This window comes from Pristiophorus japonicus, chromosome 12, assembly GCF_044704955.1.
Source record: "Pristiophorus japonicus isolate sPriJap1 chromosome 12, sPriJap1.hap1, whole genome shotgun sequence".
Lineage (NCBI taxonomy): Eukaryota > Metazoa > Chordata > Chondrichthyes > Pristiophoridae > Pristiophorus > Pristiophorus japonicus.
In genome coordinates, this window is record NC_091988.1 from 90,004,856 (window position 1) to 90,021,705 (window position 16,850).

A 16,850-nucleotide genomic window follows, 5' to 3' on the forward strand; every position below is an offset into this window, starting at 1 on the left:
ACTGGGCATAGAGAGAGAGACTGGGGGGAGAGAGAGAGAGACTGGGGGATAGAGCGAGAAACTGGGGGAGAGAGAGCGAGACGGGGGGAGAGAGAGAGAGATTGGGGGAGAGAGCGACTGGGGCAAAGAGAGAGAGACTGGGGGAGAGAGAGAGAGAGATTGGAGGAGAGAGAGACTGTGGCAGAGAAAGGGAGACTGGGGCAGAGAGAGGGAGACGGGACAGAGAGAGGGGCGGGGAGAGAGCGAGACTGGGGAAGAGCGAGACTGGGGGAGAGAGAGACTGGGGCAGAGAGAGAGAGACTGGGGCAGAGAGAGAGACTGGGGCAAAGAGAGAGACTGGGACAGAGAGTGAGAGACTAGGGCAGAGAGAGAGACTGGGACAGAGAGTGAGAGACTGGGGCAAAGAGAGAGAGACTGGAGCAGAGAGAGAGAGACTGAGGCAAAGAGAGAGAGACTGGGGCAGAGAGAGAGAGACTAGGGCAGAGAGAGAGAGACTGGGGCAAAGAGAGAGAGACTGGGGCAAAGAGAGAGAGACTGGGGCAGAGAGAGAGAGACTAGGGCAGAGAGAGAGAGACTGGGCAAAGAGAGAGAGACTGGGGCAAAGAGAGAGAGACTGGGGCAGAGAGAGAGAGACTGGGGCAGAGAGAGAGAGACTGGGGCAGAGAGATAGACTGGGGCAAAGAGAGAGAGACTGGGGCAAAGAGAGAGAGACTGGGGCATAGAGAGAGAGACTGTGGCAGAGAGAGAGAGACTGGGGCAAAGAGAGAGAGACTGGAGCAGAGAGAGAGAGACTGGGGCAAAGAGAGAGAGACTGGGGCATAGAGAGAGAGACTGGGGCAGAGAGAGAGAGACTGGGGCAAAGAGAGAGAGACTGGGGCAGAGAGATAGACTGGGGCAAAGAGAGAGAGACTGGGGCAAAGAGAGAGAGACTGGGGCAAAGAGAGAGAGACTGGGGCAGAGAGATAGACTGGGGCAAAGAGAGAGAGACTGGGGCAAAGAGAGAGAGACTGGGGCATAGAGAGAGAGACTGGGGTAGAGAGAGAGAGACTAGGGCAGAGAGCGTGATACTGGGGCAGAGAGATAGACTGGGGCAAAGAGAGAGAGACTGGGGCAAAGAGAGAGAGAGACTGGGGCATAGAGAGAGAGACTGGGGCAGAGAGAGAGAGACTGGGGCAAAGAGAGAGAGACTGGGGCAGAGAGAGAGACTGGGGCAAAGAGAGAGAGACTGGGGCAGAGAGAGAGACTGGGGCAGAGAGTGAGAGACTGGGGCAGAGAGAGTGACTGGGGCAGAGAGAGAGACTGGGGCAAAGAGAGAGAGACTAGAGCAAAGAGAGAGAGACTGGGACAGAGAGTGAGAGACTAGGGCAGAGAGAGAGACTGGGGCAAAGAGAGAGAGACTAGAGCAAAGAGAGAGAGACTGCGGCAAAGAGAGAGAGACTAGGGCAAAGAGAGAGAGACTGGGGCAGTGAGAGAGAGAGACTGGGGGAGAGAGAGATTGTGGGAGAGAGAGACTGGGGGAGAGAGAGAAAGACTGGGGCAGAGAGAGAGACTGGGGCAGAGAGAGAGAGACTGGGGCAGAGAGTGAGAGACTGGGGCAAAGAGAGAGAGACTGGGGTAAAGAGAGAGAGACTGGGGCAGAGAGAGAGAGACTGGGGCAGAGAGAGAGACTGGGGCAAAGAGAGAGAGACTGGGGCAAAGAGAGAGAGACAGGGGCAGAGAGTGAGAGACTGGGGCAGAGAGAGTGACTGGGGCAGAGAGAGAGACTGGGGCAAAGAGAGAGAGACTGGAGCAAAGAGAGAGAGACTGGGGCAGAGAGAGAGAGACTAGGGCAGAGAGAGAGAAACTAGGACAGAGAGAGAGAGACTGGGCATAGAGAGAGAGACTGGGGCAGAGAGAGAGAGACTGGGGGATAGAGCGAGAAACTGGGGGAGAGAGAGCGAGACGGGGGGAGAGAGAGAGAGATTGGGGGAGAGAGCGACTGGGGCAAAGAGAGAGAGACTGGGGGAGAGAGAGAGAGAGATTGGAGGAGAGAGAGACTGTGGCAGAGAAAGGGAGACTGGGGCAGAGAGAGGGAGACGGGACAGAGAGAGGGGCGGGGAGAGAGCGAGACTGGGGAAGAGCGAGACTGGGGGAGAGAGAGACTGGGGCAGAGAGAGAGAGACTGGGGCAGAGAGAGAGACTGGGGCAAAGAGAGAGACTGGGACAGAGAGTGAGAGACTAGGGCAGAGAGAGAGACTGGGACAGAGAGTGAGAGACTGGGGCAAAGAGAGAGAGAGACTGGGGCAAAGAGAGAGAGACTGGAGCAGAGAGAGAGAGACTGAGGCAAAGAGAGAGAGACTGGGGCAGAGAGAGAGAGACTAGGGCAGAGAGAGAGAGACTGGGGCAAAGAGAGAGAGACTGGGGCAAAGAGAGAGAGACTGGGGCAGAGAGAGAGAGACTAGGGCAGAGAGAGAGAGACTGGGCAAAGAGAGAGAGACTGGGGCAAAGAGAGAGAGACTGGGGCAGAGAGAGAGAGACTGGGGCAGAGAGAGAGAGACTGGGGCAGAGAGATAGACTGGGGCAAAGAGAGAGAGACTGGGGCAAAGAGAGAGAGACTGGGGCATAGAGAGAGAGACTGTGGCAGAGAGAGAGAGACTGGGGCAAAGAGAGAGAGACTGGAGCAGAGAGAGAGAGACTGGGGCAAAGAGAGAGAGACTGGGGCATAGAGAGAGAGACTGGGGCAGAGAGAGAGAGACTGGGGCAAAGAGAGAGAGACTGGGGCAGAGAGATAGACTGGGGCAAAGAGAGAGAGACTGGGGCAAAGAGAGAGAGACTGGGGCAAAGAGAGAGAGACTGGGGCAGAGAGATAGACTGGGGCAAAGAGAGAGAGACTGGGGCAAAGAGTGAGAGACTGGGGCATAGAGAGAGAGACTGGGGCAGAGAGAGAGAGACTGGGGCAAAGAGAGAGAGACTGGGGCAGAGAGAGAGACTGGGGCAAAGAGAGAGAGACTGGGGCAGAGAGAGAGACTGGGGCAGAGAGTGAGAGACTGGGGCAGAGAGAGTGACTGGGGCAGAGAGAGAGACTGGGGCAAAGAGAGAGAGACTAGAGCAAAGAGAGAGAGACTGGGACAGAGAGTGAGAGACTAGGGCAGAGAGAGAGACTGGGGCAAAGAGAGAGAGACTAGAGCAAAGAGAGAGAGACTGCGGCAAAGAGAGAGAGACTAGGGCAAAGAGAGAGAGACTGGGGCAGTGAGAGAGAGAGACTGGGGGAGAGAGAGATTGTGGGAGAGAGAGACTGGGGGAGAGAGAGAAAGACTGGGGCAGAGAGAGAGACTGGGGCAAAGAGAGAGAAACTGGGGCAAAGAGAGAGAGACTGGGGAAGAGAGAGAAAGAACGATTGGGGGAGAGAGAGCCTGGGGCAGAGAGAGAGAGAGACTGGGGGAGAGAGAGAGAGAGAGACTGGGGCAGAGAGAGGGAGACTGGGGGAGAGAGAGAGCGATTGGGGGAGAGAGAGACTGGGGTAGAGAGAAAGACTGGGGCAGAGAGAGAGACTGGGGCAAAGAGAGAGAGATTGGGGCAAAGAGAGAGAGACTGGGGGAGAGAGAGAGAGAGATTGGAGGAGAGAGAGACTGGGGCAGAGAAAGGGAGACTGGGGCAGAGAGAGGGAGACGGGGCAGAGAGAGGGGCGGGGAGAGAGCGAGACTGGGGAAGAGCGAGACTGGGGGAGAGAGAGACTGGGACAGAGAGAGAGACTGGGGCAAGGAGAGAGAGAGAGACTGGGAGCGGGAGAGAGAGAGAAAAACTGGGACAAAGAGAGAGAGACTGGGGCAGAGAGAGAGAGACTGGAGGGGAGAGAGAGAGAGCAATTGGGAGAGAGAGAGACTGGGGCAGAGAGAGAGAAACTGGGGCAGAGAGAGAGAAACTGGAGGGGAGAGAGAGAGAGCGATTGGGGACGAGAGAGACTGGGGCAAAGAGAGAGAGACTGGGGCAGAGAGAGAGAGACTGGGGCAGAGAGAGATAGAGACTGGAGGGGAGAGAGTGAGAGCGGTTGGGGGAGAGAGAAACTGGGGCAAAGAGAGAGATACTGGGACAAAGAGAGAGAGAGATTGGGGGAGAGAGAGACTGGGGCAAAGAGAGAGAGAGACTGGGGCAGAGAGAGAGAGTGATTGGGGGAGAGAGAGACTGGGGCAAAGAGAGAGAGACTGGTGCAGAGAGAGAGAGAGCGATTGGGGGAGAGAGAAACTGGGGCAAAGAGAGAGAGACTGGGGCAGAGAGAGTGAGAGAGCGATTGGGGGAGAGAGAGACTGGGGCAAAGAGAGAGAGAGTTTGGGGCAGAGAGAGAGACTGGGGCAAAGAGAGAGAGACTGGGGCAGAGAGAGAGAGACTGGGGCAGAGAGAGAGACTGGGGCAAAGAGAGAGAGACTGGGGCAGAGAGAGAGATCAGGGCAAAGAGAGAGAGACTGGGGGAGAGAGAGAGAGAGAGACTGGGGGAGAGAGAGAGACTGGGGGAGAGAGAGAGAGAGAGACTGGGGGAGAGAGAGAGAGAGATTGGGGCAGAGAGAGAGAGACTGGGGCAGAGAGTGAGAGACTGGGGCAAAGAGAGAGAGACTGGGGCATAGAGAGAGAGACTGGGGCAGAGAGAGAGAGACTGGGGCAAAGAGAGAGAGACTGGGGCAGAGAGATAGACTGGGGGAGAGAGAGAGAGATTGGGGCAGAGAGAGAGACTGGGGGAGAGAGAGAGAGAGAGACTGGGGAGAGAGAGAGAGACTGGGGCAGAGAGAGAGATCAGGGCAAAGAGAGAGAGACTGGGGCAGTGAGAGACGAACTGGGGAGAGAGAGAGAGAGAGATTGGGGGAGAGAGAGACTGGGGCAGAGAGAGAGACTGGGGCAGAGAGATAGACTGGGGCAGAGAGAGAGAGACTGGGGCAGAGAGTGAGAGACTGGGGCAAAGAGAGAGAGACTGGGGTAAAGAGAGAGAGACTGGGGCAGAGAGAGAGAGACTGGGGCAGAGAGAGAGACTGGGGCAAAGAGAGAGAGACTGGGGCAAAGAGAGAGAGACTGGGGCAGAGAGTGAGAGACTGGGGCAAAGAGAGAGAGACTGGGGCATAGAGAGAGAGACTGGGGCAGAGAGAGAGAGACTGGGGCAAAGAGAGAGAGACTGGGGCAGAGAGATAGACTGGGGCAAAGAGAGAGAGACTGGGGCAAAGAGAGAGAGACTGGGGCAAAGAGAGAGAGACTGGGGCAGAGAGATAGACTGGGGCAAAGAGAGAGAGACTGGGGCAAAGAGAGAGAGACTGGGGCATAGAGAGAGAGACTGGGGCAGAGAGAGAGAGACTGGGGCAAAGAGAGAGAGACTGGGGCAGAGAGAGAGACTGGGGCAAAGAGAGAGAGACTGGGGCAGAGAGAGAGACTGGGGCAGAGAGTGAGAGACTGGGGCAGAGAGAGTGACTGGGGCAGAGAGAGAGACTGGGGCAAAGAGAGAGAGACTAGAGCAAAGAGAGAGAGACTGGGACAGAGAGTGAGAGACTAGGGCAGAGAGAGAGACTGGGGCAAAGAGAGAGAGACTAGAGCAAAGAGAGAGAGACTGCGGCAAAGAGAGAGAGACTAGGGCAAAGAGAGAGAGACTGGGGCAGTGAGAGAGAGAGACTGGGGGAGAGAGAGATTGTGGGAGAGAGAGACTGGGGGAGAGAGAGAAAGACTGGGGCAGAGAGAGAGACTGGGGCAAAGAGAGAGAAACTGGGGCAAAGAGAGAGAGACTGGGGAAGAGAGAGAAAGAACGATTGGGGGAGAGAGAGACTGGGGCAGAGAGAGAGAGAGACTGGGGGAGAGAGAGAGAGAGAGACTGGGGCAGAGAGAGGGAGACTGGGGGAGAGAGAGAGCGATTGGGGGAGAGAGAGACTGGGGTAGAGAGAAAGACTGGGGCAGAGAGAGAGACTGGGGCAAAGAGAGAGAGATTGGGGCAAAGAGAGAGAGACTGGGGGAGAGAGAGAGAGAGATTGGAGGAGAGAGAGACTGGGGCAGAGAAAGGGAGACTGGGGCAGAGAGAGGGAGACGGGGCAGAGAGAGGGGCGGGGAGAGAGCGAGACTGGGGAAGAGCGAGACTGGGGGAGAGAGAGACTGGGACAGAGAGAGAGACTGGGGCAAGGAGAGAGAGAGAGACTGGGAGCGGGAGAGAGAGAGAAAAACTGGGACAAAGAGAGAGAGACTGGGGCAGAGAGAGAGAGACTGGAGGGGAGAGAGAGAGAGCAATTGGGAGAGAGAGAGACTGGGGCAGAGAGAGAGAAACTGGGGCAGAGAGAGAGAAACTGGAGGGGAGAGAGAGAGAGCGATTGGGGACGAGAGAGACTGGGGCAAAGAGAGAGAGACTGGGGCAGAGAGAGAGAGACTGGGGCAGAGAGAGATAGAGACTGGAGGGGAGAGAGTGAGAGCGGTTGGGGGAGAGAGAAACTGGGGCAAAGAGAGAGAGACTGGGACAAAGAGAGAGAGAGATTGGGGGAGAGAGAGACTGGGGCAAAGAGAGAGAGAGACTGGGGCAGAGAGAGAGAGTGATTGGGGGAGAGAGAGACTGGGGCAAAGAGAGAGAGACTGGTGCAGAGAGAGAGAGAGCGATTGGGGGAGAGAGAAACTGGGGCAAAGAGAGAGAGACTGGGGCAGAGAGAGTGAGAGAGCGATTGGGGGAGAGAGAGACTGGGGCAAAGAGAGAGAGAGTTTGGGGCAGAGAGAGAGACTGGGGCAAAGAGAGAGAGACTGGGGCAGAGAGAGAGAGACTGGGGCAGAGAGAGAGACTGGGGCAAAGAGAGAGAGACTGGGGCAGAGAGAGAGATCAGGGCAAAGAGAGAGAGACTGGGGGAGAGAGAGAGAGAGAGACTGGGGGAGAGAGAGAGACTGGGGGAGAGAGAGAGAGAGAGACTGGGGGAGAGAGAGAGAGATTGGGGCAGAGAGAGAGAGACTGGGGCAGAGAGTGAGAGACTGGGGCAAAGAGAGAGAGACTGGGGCATAGAGAGAGAGACTGGGGCAGAGAGAGAGAGACTGGGGCAAAGAGAGAGAGACTGGGGCAGAGAGATAGACTGGGGGAGAGAGAGAGAGATTGGGGCAGAGAGAGAGACTGGGGGAGAGAGAGAGAGAGAGACTGGGGAGAGAGAGAGAGACTGGGGCAGAGAGAGAGATCAGGGCAAAGAGAGAGAGACTGGGGCAGTGAGAGACGAACTGGGGAGAGAGAGAGAGAGAGATTGGGGGAGAGAGAGACTGGGGCAGAGAGAGAGACTGGGGCAGAGAGATAGACTGGGGCAGAGAGAGAGAGACTGGGGCAGAGAGTGAGAGACTGGGGCAAAGAGAGAGAGACTGGGGTAAAGAGAGAGAGACTGGGGCAGAGAGAGAGAGACTGGGGCAGAGAGAGAGACTGGGGCAAAGAGAGAGAGACTGGGGCAAAGAGAGAGAGACTGGGGCAGAGAGTGAGAGACTGGGGCAAAGAGAGAGAGACTGGGGCATAGAGAGAGAGACTGGGGCAGAGAGAGAGAGACTGGGGCAAAGAGAGAGAGACTGGGGCAGAGAGATAGACTGGGGCAAAGAGAGAGAGACTGGGGCAAAGAGAGAGAGACTGGGGCAAAGAGAGAGAGACTGGGGCAGAGAGATAGACTGGGGCAAAGAGAGAGAGACTGGGGCAAAGAGAGAGAGACTGGGGCATAGAGAGAGAGACTGGGGCAGAGAGAGAGAGACTGGGGCAAAGAGAGAGAGACTGGGGCAGAGAGAGAGACTGGGGCAAAGAGAGAGAGACTGGGGCAGAGAGAGAGACTGGGGCAGAGAGTGAGAGACTGGGGCAGAGAGAGTGACTGGGGCAGAGAGAGAGACTGGGGCAAAGAGAGAGAGACTAGAGCAAAGAGAGAGAGACTGGGACAGAGAGTGAGAGACTAGGGCAGAGAGAGAGACTGGGGCAAAGAGAGAGAGACTAGAGCAAAGAGAGAGAGACTGCGGCAAAGAGAGAGAGACTAGGGCAAAGAGAGAGAGACTGGGGCAGTGAGAGAGAGAGACTGGGGGAGAGAGAGATTGTGGGAGAGAGAGACTGGGGGAGAGAGAGAAAGACTGGGGCAGAGAGAGAGACTGGGGCAAAGAGAGAGAAACTGGGGCAAAGAGAGAGAGACTGGGGAAGAGAGAGAAAGAACGATTGGGGGAGAGAGAGACTGGGGCAGAGAGAGAGAGAGACTGGGGGAGAGAGAGAGAGAGAGACTGGGGCAGAGAGAGGGAGACTGGGGGAGAGAGAGAGCGATTGGGGGAGAGAGAGACTGGGGTAGAGAGAAAGACTGGGGCAGAGAGAGAGACTGGGGCAAAGAGAGAGAGATTGGGGCAAAGAGAGAGAGACTGGGGGAGAGAGAGAGAGAGATTGGAGGAGAGAGAGACTGGGGCAGAGAAAGGGAGACTGGGGCAGAGAGAGGGAGACGGGGCAGAGAGAGGGGCGGGGAGAGAGCGAGACTGGGGAAGAGCGAGACTGGGGGAGAGAGAGACTGGGACAGAGAGAGAGACTGGGGCAAGGAGAGAGAGAGAGACTGGGAGCGGGAGAGAGAGAGAAAAACTGGGACAAAGAGAGAGAGACTGGGGCAGAGAGAGAGAGACTGGAGGGGAGAGAGAGAGAGCAATTGGGAGAGAGAGAGACTGGGGCAGAGAGAGAGAAACTGGGGCAGAGAGAGAGAAACTGGAGGGGAGAGAGAGAGAGCGATTGGGGACGAGAGAGACTGGGGCAAAGAGAGAGAGACTGGGGCAGAGAGAGAGAGACTGGGGCAGAGAGAGATAGAGACTGGAGGGGAGAGAGTGAGAGCGGTTGGGGGAGAGAGAAACTGGGGCAAAGAGAGAGAGACTGGGACAAAGAGAGAGAGAGATTGGGGGAGAGAGAGACTGGGGCAAAGAGAGAGAGAGACTGGGGCAGAGAGAGAGAGTGATTGGGGGAGAGAGAGACTGGGGCAAAGAGAGAGAGACTGGTGCAGAGAGAGAGAGAGCGATTGGGGGAGAGAGAAACTGGGGCAAAGAGAGAGAGACTGGGGCAGAGAGAGTGAGAGAGCGATTGGGGGAGAGAGAGACTGGGGCAAAGAGAGAGAGAGTTTGGGGCAGAGAGAGAGACTGGGGCAAAGAGAGAGAGACTGGGGCAGAGAGAGAGAGACTGGGGCAGAGAGAGAGACTGGGGCAAAGAGAGAGAGACTGGGGCAGAGAGAGAGATCAGGGCAAAGAGAGAGAGACTGGGGGAGAGAGAGAGAGAGAGACTGGGGGAGAGAGAGAGACTGGGGGAGAGAGAGAGAGAGAGAGACTGGGGGAGAGAGAGAGAGATTGGGGCAGAGAGAGAGACTGGGGGAGAGAGAGAGAGAGAGACTGGGGAGAGAGAGAGAGACTGGGGCAGAGAGAGAGATCAGGGCAAAGAGAGAGAGACTGGGGCAGTGAAAGAGAGACTGGGGAGAGAGAGAGAGAGAGATTGGGGGAGAGAGAGACTGGGGCAGAGAGAGAGACTGGGGCAGAGAGATAGACTGGGGCAGAGAGAGAGAGACTGGGGCAGAGAGTGAGAGACTGGGGCAAAGAGAGAGAGACTGGGGTAAAGAGAGAGAGACTGGGGCAGAGAGAGAGAGACTGGGGCAGAGAGAGAGACTGGGGCAAAGAGAGAGAGACTGGGGCAAAGAGAGAGAGACTGGGGCAGAGAGTGAGAGACTGGGGCAAAGAGAGAGAGACTGGGGCAGAGAGAGAGAGACTGGGGCAGAGAGAGAGAGAGAGATTGGGGGAGAGAGAGACTGGGGCAGAGAGAGAGACTGGGGCAGAAAGATAGACTGGGGCAGAGAGAGAGAGACTGGGGCAGAGAGAGAGAGACTGGGGGAAAGAGAGATAGACTGGGGCAAAGAGAGAGATACTAGGCCAAAGAGAGAGAGACTGGGGCAGAGAGATAGACTGGGGCAGAGAGAGAGAGACTGGGGCAGAGAGTGAGAGACTGGGGCAAAGAGAGAGAGACTGGGGCAAAGAGAGAGAGACTGGGGCAGAGAGAGAGAGACTGGGGCAGAGAGAGAGACTGGGGCAAAGAGAGAGAGACTGGGGCAAAGAGAGAGAGACTAGGGCAGAGAGAGAGACTGGGACAAAGAGAGAGAGACTGGGGCAAAGAGAGAGAGACTGGGGCAAAGAGATAGAGACTGGGGCAGAGAGATAGACTGGGGCAGAGAGAGAGAGACTGGGGCAGAGAGAGAGAGACTGGGGCATAGAGAGAGAGACTGGGGCAGAGAGTGAGAGACTGGGGCAAAGAGAGAGACTGGGGCAGAGAGAGAGAGACTGGGGCAGAGAGTGAGAGACTGGGGAAAGAGAGAGACTGGGGCAGAGAGAGAGACTGGGGCAAAGAGAGAGAGACTGGGGCAAAGAGAGAGAGACTGGGGCAGAGAGAGAGACTGGGGCAAAGAGAGAGAGACTGGGGCAGAGAGAGAGAGACTGGGGCATAGAGAGAGTGACTGGGGCAGAGAGTGAGAGACTGGGGCAAAGAGAGAGACTGGGGCAGAGAGAGAGAGACTGGGGCAGAGAGCGAGAGACTGGGGCAGAGAGATAGACTGGGGCAAAGAGAGAGAGACTGGGGCAAAGAGAGAGAGACTGGGGCATAGAGAGAGAGACTGGGGCAGAGAGAGAGAGACTGGGGCAAAGAGAGAGAGACTGGGGCAGAGAGATAGACTGGGGCAAAGAGAGAGAGACTGGGGCAAAGAGAGAGAGACTGGGGCATAGAGAGAGAGACTGGGGCAGAGAGAGAGAGACTGGGGCAAAGAGAGAGAGACTGGGGCAGAGAGAGAGACTGGGGCAAAGAGAGAGAGACTGGGGCAAAGAGAGAGAGACTGGGGCAAAGAGAGAGAGACTGGGGCAGAGAGATAGACTGGGGCAAAGAGAGAGAGACTGGGGCAAAGAGAGAGAGACTGGGGCAAAGAGAGAGAGACTGGGGCAGAGAGAGAGACTGGGGCAGAGAGTGAGAGACTGGGGCAGAGAGAGTGACTGGGGCAGAGAGAGAGACTGGGGCAAAGAGAGAGAGACTAGAGCAAAGAGAGAGAGACTGGGACAGAGAGTGAGAGACTAGGGCAGAGAGAGAGACTGGGGCAAAGAGAGAGAGACTAGAGCAAAGAGAGAGAGACTGCGGCAAAGAGAGAGAGACTAGGGCAAAGAGAGAGAGACTGGGGCAGTGAGAGAGAGAGACTGGGGGAGAGAGAGATTGTGGGAGAGAGAGACTGGGGGAGAGAGAGAGAGACTGGGGCAGAGAGAGATACTGGGGCAAAGAGAGAGAAACTGGGGCAAAGAGAGAGAGACTGGGGAAGAGAGAGAAAGAACGATTAGGGGAGAGAGAGACTGGGGCAGAGAGAGAGAGAGACTGGGGGAGAGAGAGAGAGAGAGACTGGGGCAGAGAGAGGGATACTGGGGGAGAGAGAGAGCGATTGGGGGAGAGAGAGACTGGGGTAGAGAGAGAGACTGGGGCAGAGAGAGAGACTGGGGCAAAGAGAGAGAGATTGGGGCAAAGAGAGAGAGACTGGGGGAGAGAGAGAGAGAGATTGGAGGAGAGAGAGACTGGGGCAGAGAAAGGGAGACTGGGGCAGAGAGAGGGAGACGGGGCAGAGAGAGGGGCGGGGAGAGAGCGAGACTGGGGAAGAGCGAGACTGGGGGAGAGAGAGACTGGGACAGAGAGAGAGACTGGGGCAAGGAGAGAGAGAGAGACTGGGAGCGGGAGAGAGAGAGAAAAACTGGGACAAAGAGAGAGAGACTGGGGCAGAGAGAGAGAGACTGGAGGGGAGAGAGAGAGAGCAATTGGGAGAGAGAGAGACTGGGGCAGTGAGAGAGAGACTGGGGCAGAGAGAGAGAAACTGGAGGGGAGAGAGAGAGAGCGATTGGGGACGAGAGAGACTGGGGCAAAGAGAGAGAGACTGGGGCAGAGAGAGAGAGAGAGATTGGGGGAGAGAGAGACTGGGGCAGAGAGAGAGACTGGGGCAGAAAGATAGACTGGGGCAGAGAGAGAGAGACTGGGGCAGAGAGAGAGAGACTGGGGGAAAGAGAGATAGACTGGGGCAAAGAGAGAGATACTAGGGCAAAGAGAGAGAGACTGGGGCAGAGAGATAGACTGGGGCAGAGAGAGAGAGACTGGGGCAGAGAGTGAGAGACTGGGGCAAAGAGAGAGAGACTGGGGCAAAGATAGAGAGACTGGGGCAGAGAGAGAGAGACTGGGGCAGAGAGAGAGACTGGGGCAAAGAGAGAGAGACTGGGGCAAAGAGAGAGAGACTAGGGCAGAGAGAGAGACTGGGACAAAGAGAGAGAGACTGGGGCAAAGAGAGAGAGACTGGGGCAAAGAGATAGAGACTGGGGCAGAGAGATAGACTGGGGCAGAGAGAGAGAGACTGGGGCAGAGAGAGAGAGACTGGGGCATAGAGAGAGAGACTGGGGCAGAGAGTGAGAGACTGGGGCAAAGAGAGAGACTGGGGCAGAGAGAGAGAGACTGGGGCAGAGAGTGAGAGACTGGGGAAAGAGAGAGACTGGGGCAGAGAGAGAGACTGGGGCAAAGAGAGAGAGACTGGGGCAAAGAGCGAGAGACTGGGGCAGAGAGAGAGACTGGGGCAAAGAGAGAGAGACTGGGGCAAAGAGAGAGTGACTGGGGCAGAGAGTGAGAGACTGGGGCAAAGAGAGAGACTGGGGCAGAGAGAGAGAGACTGGGGCAGAGAGCGAGAGACTGGGGCAGAGAGATAGACTGGGGCAAAGAGAGAGAGACTGGGGCAAAGAGAGAGAGACTGGGGCATAGAGAGAGAGACTGGGGCAGAGAGAGAGAGACTGGGGCAAAGAGAGAGAGACTGGGGCAGAGAGATAGACTGGGGCAAAGAGAGAGAGACTGGGGCAAAGAGAGAGAGACTGGGGCATAGAGAGAGAGACTGGGGCAGAGAGATAGACTGGGGCAAAGAGAGAGAGACTGGGGCAAAGAGAGAGAGACTGGGGCAAAGAGAGAGAGACTGGGGCAGAGAGAGAGACTGGGGCAGAGAGTGAGAGACTGGGGCAGAGAGAGTGACTGGGGCAGAGAGAGAGACTGGGGCAAAGAGAGAGAGACTAGAGCAAAGAGAGAGAGACTGGGACAGAGAGTGAGAGACTAGGGCAGAGAGAGAGACTGGGGCAAAGAGAGAGAGACTAGAGCAAAGAGAGAGAGACTGCGGCAAAGAGAGAGAGACTAGGGCAAAGAGAGAGAGACTGGGGCAGTGAGAGAGAGAGACTGGGGGAGAGAGAGATTGTGGGAGAGAGAGAGTGGTGGAGAGAGAGAGAGACTGGGGCAGAGAGAGATACTGGGGCAAAGAGAGAGAAACTGGGGCAAAGAGAGAGAGACTGGGGAAGAGAGAGAAAGAACGATTAGGGGAGAGAGAGACTGGGGCAGAGAGAGAGAGAGACTGGGGGAGAGAGAGAGAGAGAGACTGGGGCAGAGAGAGGGATACTGGGGGAGAGAGAGAGCGATTGGGGGAGAGAGAGACTGGGGTAGAGAGAGAGACTGGGGCAGAGAGAGAGACTGGGGCAAAGAGAGAGAGATTGGGGCAAAGAGAGAGAGACTGGGGGAGAGAGAGAGAGAGATTGGAGGAGAGAGAGACTGGGGCAGAGAAAGGGAGACTGGGGCAGAGAGAGGGAGACGGGGCAGAGAGAGGGGCGGGGAGAGAGCGAGACTGGGGAAGAGCGAGACTGGGGGAGAGAGAGACTGGGACAGAGAGAGAGACTGGGGCAAGGAGAGAGAGAGAGACTGGGAGCGGGAGAGAGAGAGAAAAACTGGGACAAAGAGAGAGAGACTGGGGCAGAGAGAGAGAGACTGGAGGGGAGAGAGAGAGAGCAATTGGGAGAGAGAGAGACTGGGGCAGTGAGAGAGAGACTGGGGCAGAGAGAGAGAAACTGGAGGGGAGAGAGAGAGAGCGATTGGGGACGAGAGAGACTGGGGCAAAGAGAGAGAGACTGGGGCAGAGAGAGAGAGACTGGGGCAGAGAGAGATAGAGACTGGAGGGGAGAGAGTGAGAGCGGTTGAGGGAGAGAGAAACTGGGGCAAAGAGAGAGAGACTGGGACAAAGAGAGAGAGAGATTGGGGGAGAGAGAGACTGGGGCAAAGAGAGAGAGAGACTGGGGCAGAGAGAGAGAGTGATTGGGGGAGAGAGAGACTGGGGCAAAGAGAGAGAGACTGGTGCAGAGAGAGAGAGAGCGATTGGGGGAGAGAGAAACTGGGGCAAAGAGAGAGAGACTGGGGCAGAGAGAGTGAGAGAGCGATTGGGGGAGAGAGAGACTGGGGCAAAGAGAGAGAGAGTTTGGGGCAGAGAGAGAGACTGGGGCAAAGAGAGAGAGACTGGGGCAGAGAGAGAGAGACTGGGGCAGAGAGAGAGACTGGGGCAAAGAGAGAGAGACTGGGGCAGAGAGAGAGATCAGGGCAAAGAGAGAGAGACGGGGGAGAGAGAGAGAGAGAGACTGGGGGAGAGAGAGAGACTGGGGGAGAGAGAGAGAGAGAGAGACTGGGGGAGAGAGAGAGAGATTGGGGCAGAGAGAGAGACTGGGGGAGAGAGAGAGAGAGACTGGGGAGAGAGAGAGAGACTGGGGCAGAGATAGAGATCAGGGCAAAGAGAGAGAGACTGGGGCAGTGAGAGAGAGACTGGGGAGAGAGAGAGAGAGAGATTGGGGGAGAGAGAGACTGGGGCAGAGAGAGAGACTGGGGCAGAGAGATAGACTGGGGCAGAGAGAGAGAGACTGGGGCAGAGAGTGAGAGACTGGGCCAAAGAGAGAGAGACTGGGGTAAAGAGAGAGAGACTGGGGCAGAGAGAGAGAGACTGGGGCAGAGAGAGAGACTGGGGCAAAGAGAGAGAGACTGGGGCAAAGAGAGAGAGACTGGGGCAGAGAGTGAGAGACTGGGGCAGAGAGAGTGACTGGGGCAGAGAGAGAGACTGGGGCAAAGAGAGAGAGACTGGGGCAAAGAGAGAGAGACTAGGGCAAAGAGAGAGAGAGACTGGGGCAGTGAGAGAGAGACTGGGGGAGAGAGAGAGAGAGAGAGATTGGGGGAGAGAGAGACTGGGGGAGTGAGAGAGAGACTGGGGCAGAGAGAGAGAGACTGGGGCAAAGAGAGATAGACTGGGGCAAAGAGAGAGATACTAGGGCAAAGAGAGAGAGACTGGGGCAGAGAGATAGACTGGGGCAGAGAGAGAGAGACTGGGGCAGAGAGTGAGAGACTGGGGCAAAGAGAGAGAGACTGGGGCAAAGAGAGAGAGACTGGGGCAGAGAGAGAGAGACTGGGGCAGAGAGAGAGACTGGGGCAAAGAGAGAGAGACTGGGGCAAAGAGAGAGAGACTGGGGCAGAGAGAGAGACTGGGGCAAAGAGAGAGAGACTAGGGCAGAGAGGGAGACTGGGACAAAGAGAGAGAGACTGGGGCAAAGAGAGAGAGACTGGGGCAAAGAGAGAGAGACTGGGGCAGAGAGATAGACTGGGGCAGAGAGAGAGAGACTGGGGCAGAGAGAGAGAGACTGGGGCATAGAGAGAGAGACTGGGGCAGAGAATGAGAGACTGGGGCAAAGAGAGAGACTGGGGCAGAGAGAGAGAGACTGGGGCAGAGAGTGAGAGACTGGGGCAAAGAGAGAGACTGGGGCAGAGAGAGAGACTGGGGCAAAGAGAGAGAGACTGGGGCAAAGAGAGAGAGACTGGGGCAGAGAGAGAGACTGGGGCAAAGAGAGAGAGACTGGGGCAAAGAGAGAGAGACTGGGGCAGAGAGTGAGAGACTGGGGCAAAGAGAGAGACTGGGGCAGAGAGAGAGACTGGGGCAAAGAGAGAGACTGGGGCAGAGAGAGAGAGACTGGGGCAGAGAGAGAGAGACTAGGGCAGAGAGAGAGAAACTCGGGCAGAGAGAGAGAGACTGGGCATAGAGAGAGAGACTGGGGGGAGAGAGAGAGAGACTGGGGGATAGAGCGAGAAACTGGGGGAGAGAGAGCGAGACGGGGGGAGAGAGAGAGAGATTGGGGGAGAGAGCGACTGGGGCAAAGAGAGAGATACTGGGGGAGAGAGAGAGAGAGATTGGAGGAGAGAGAGACTGTGGCAGAGAAAGGGAGACTGGGGCAGAGAGAGGGAGACGGGACAGAGAGAGGGGCGGGGAGAGAGCGAGACTGGGGAAGAGCGAGACTGGGGGAGAGAGAGACTGGGGCAGAGAGAGAGAGACTGGGGCAGAGAGAGAGACTGGGGCAAAGAGAGAGACTGGGACAGAGAGTGAGAGACTAGGGCAGAGAGAGAGACTGGGACAGAGAGTGAGAGACTGGGGCAAAGAGAGAGAGACTGGGGCAAAGAGAGAGAGACTGGAGCAGAGAGAGAGAGACTGAGGCAAAGAGAGAGAGACTGGGGCAGAGAGAGAGAGACTGGGGCAGAGAGATAGACTGGGGCAAAGAGAGAGAGACTGGGGCAAAGAGAGAGAGACTGGGGCATAGAGAGAGAGACTGGGGCAGAGAGAGAGAGACTGGGGCAAAGAGAGAGAGACTGGGGCAGAGAGAGAGAGACTGGGGCAGAGAGAGAGAGACTGGGGCAGAGAGATAGACTGGGGCAAAGAGAGAGAGACTGGGACAGAGAGTGAGAGACTAGGGCAGAGAGAGAGACTGGGACAGAGAGTGAGAGACTGGGGCAAAGAGAGAGAGACTGGGGCAAAGAGAGAGAGACTGGAGCAGAGAGAGAGAGACTGAGGCAAAGAGAGAGAGACTGGGGCAGAGAGAGAGAGACTAGGGCAGAGAGAAAGAGACTGGGGCAAAGAGAGAGAGACTGGGGCAAAGAGAGAGAGACTGGGGCAGAGAGAGAGAGACTAGGGCAGAGAGAGAGAGACTGGGCAAAGAGAGAGAGACTGGGGCAAAGAGAGAGAGACTGG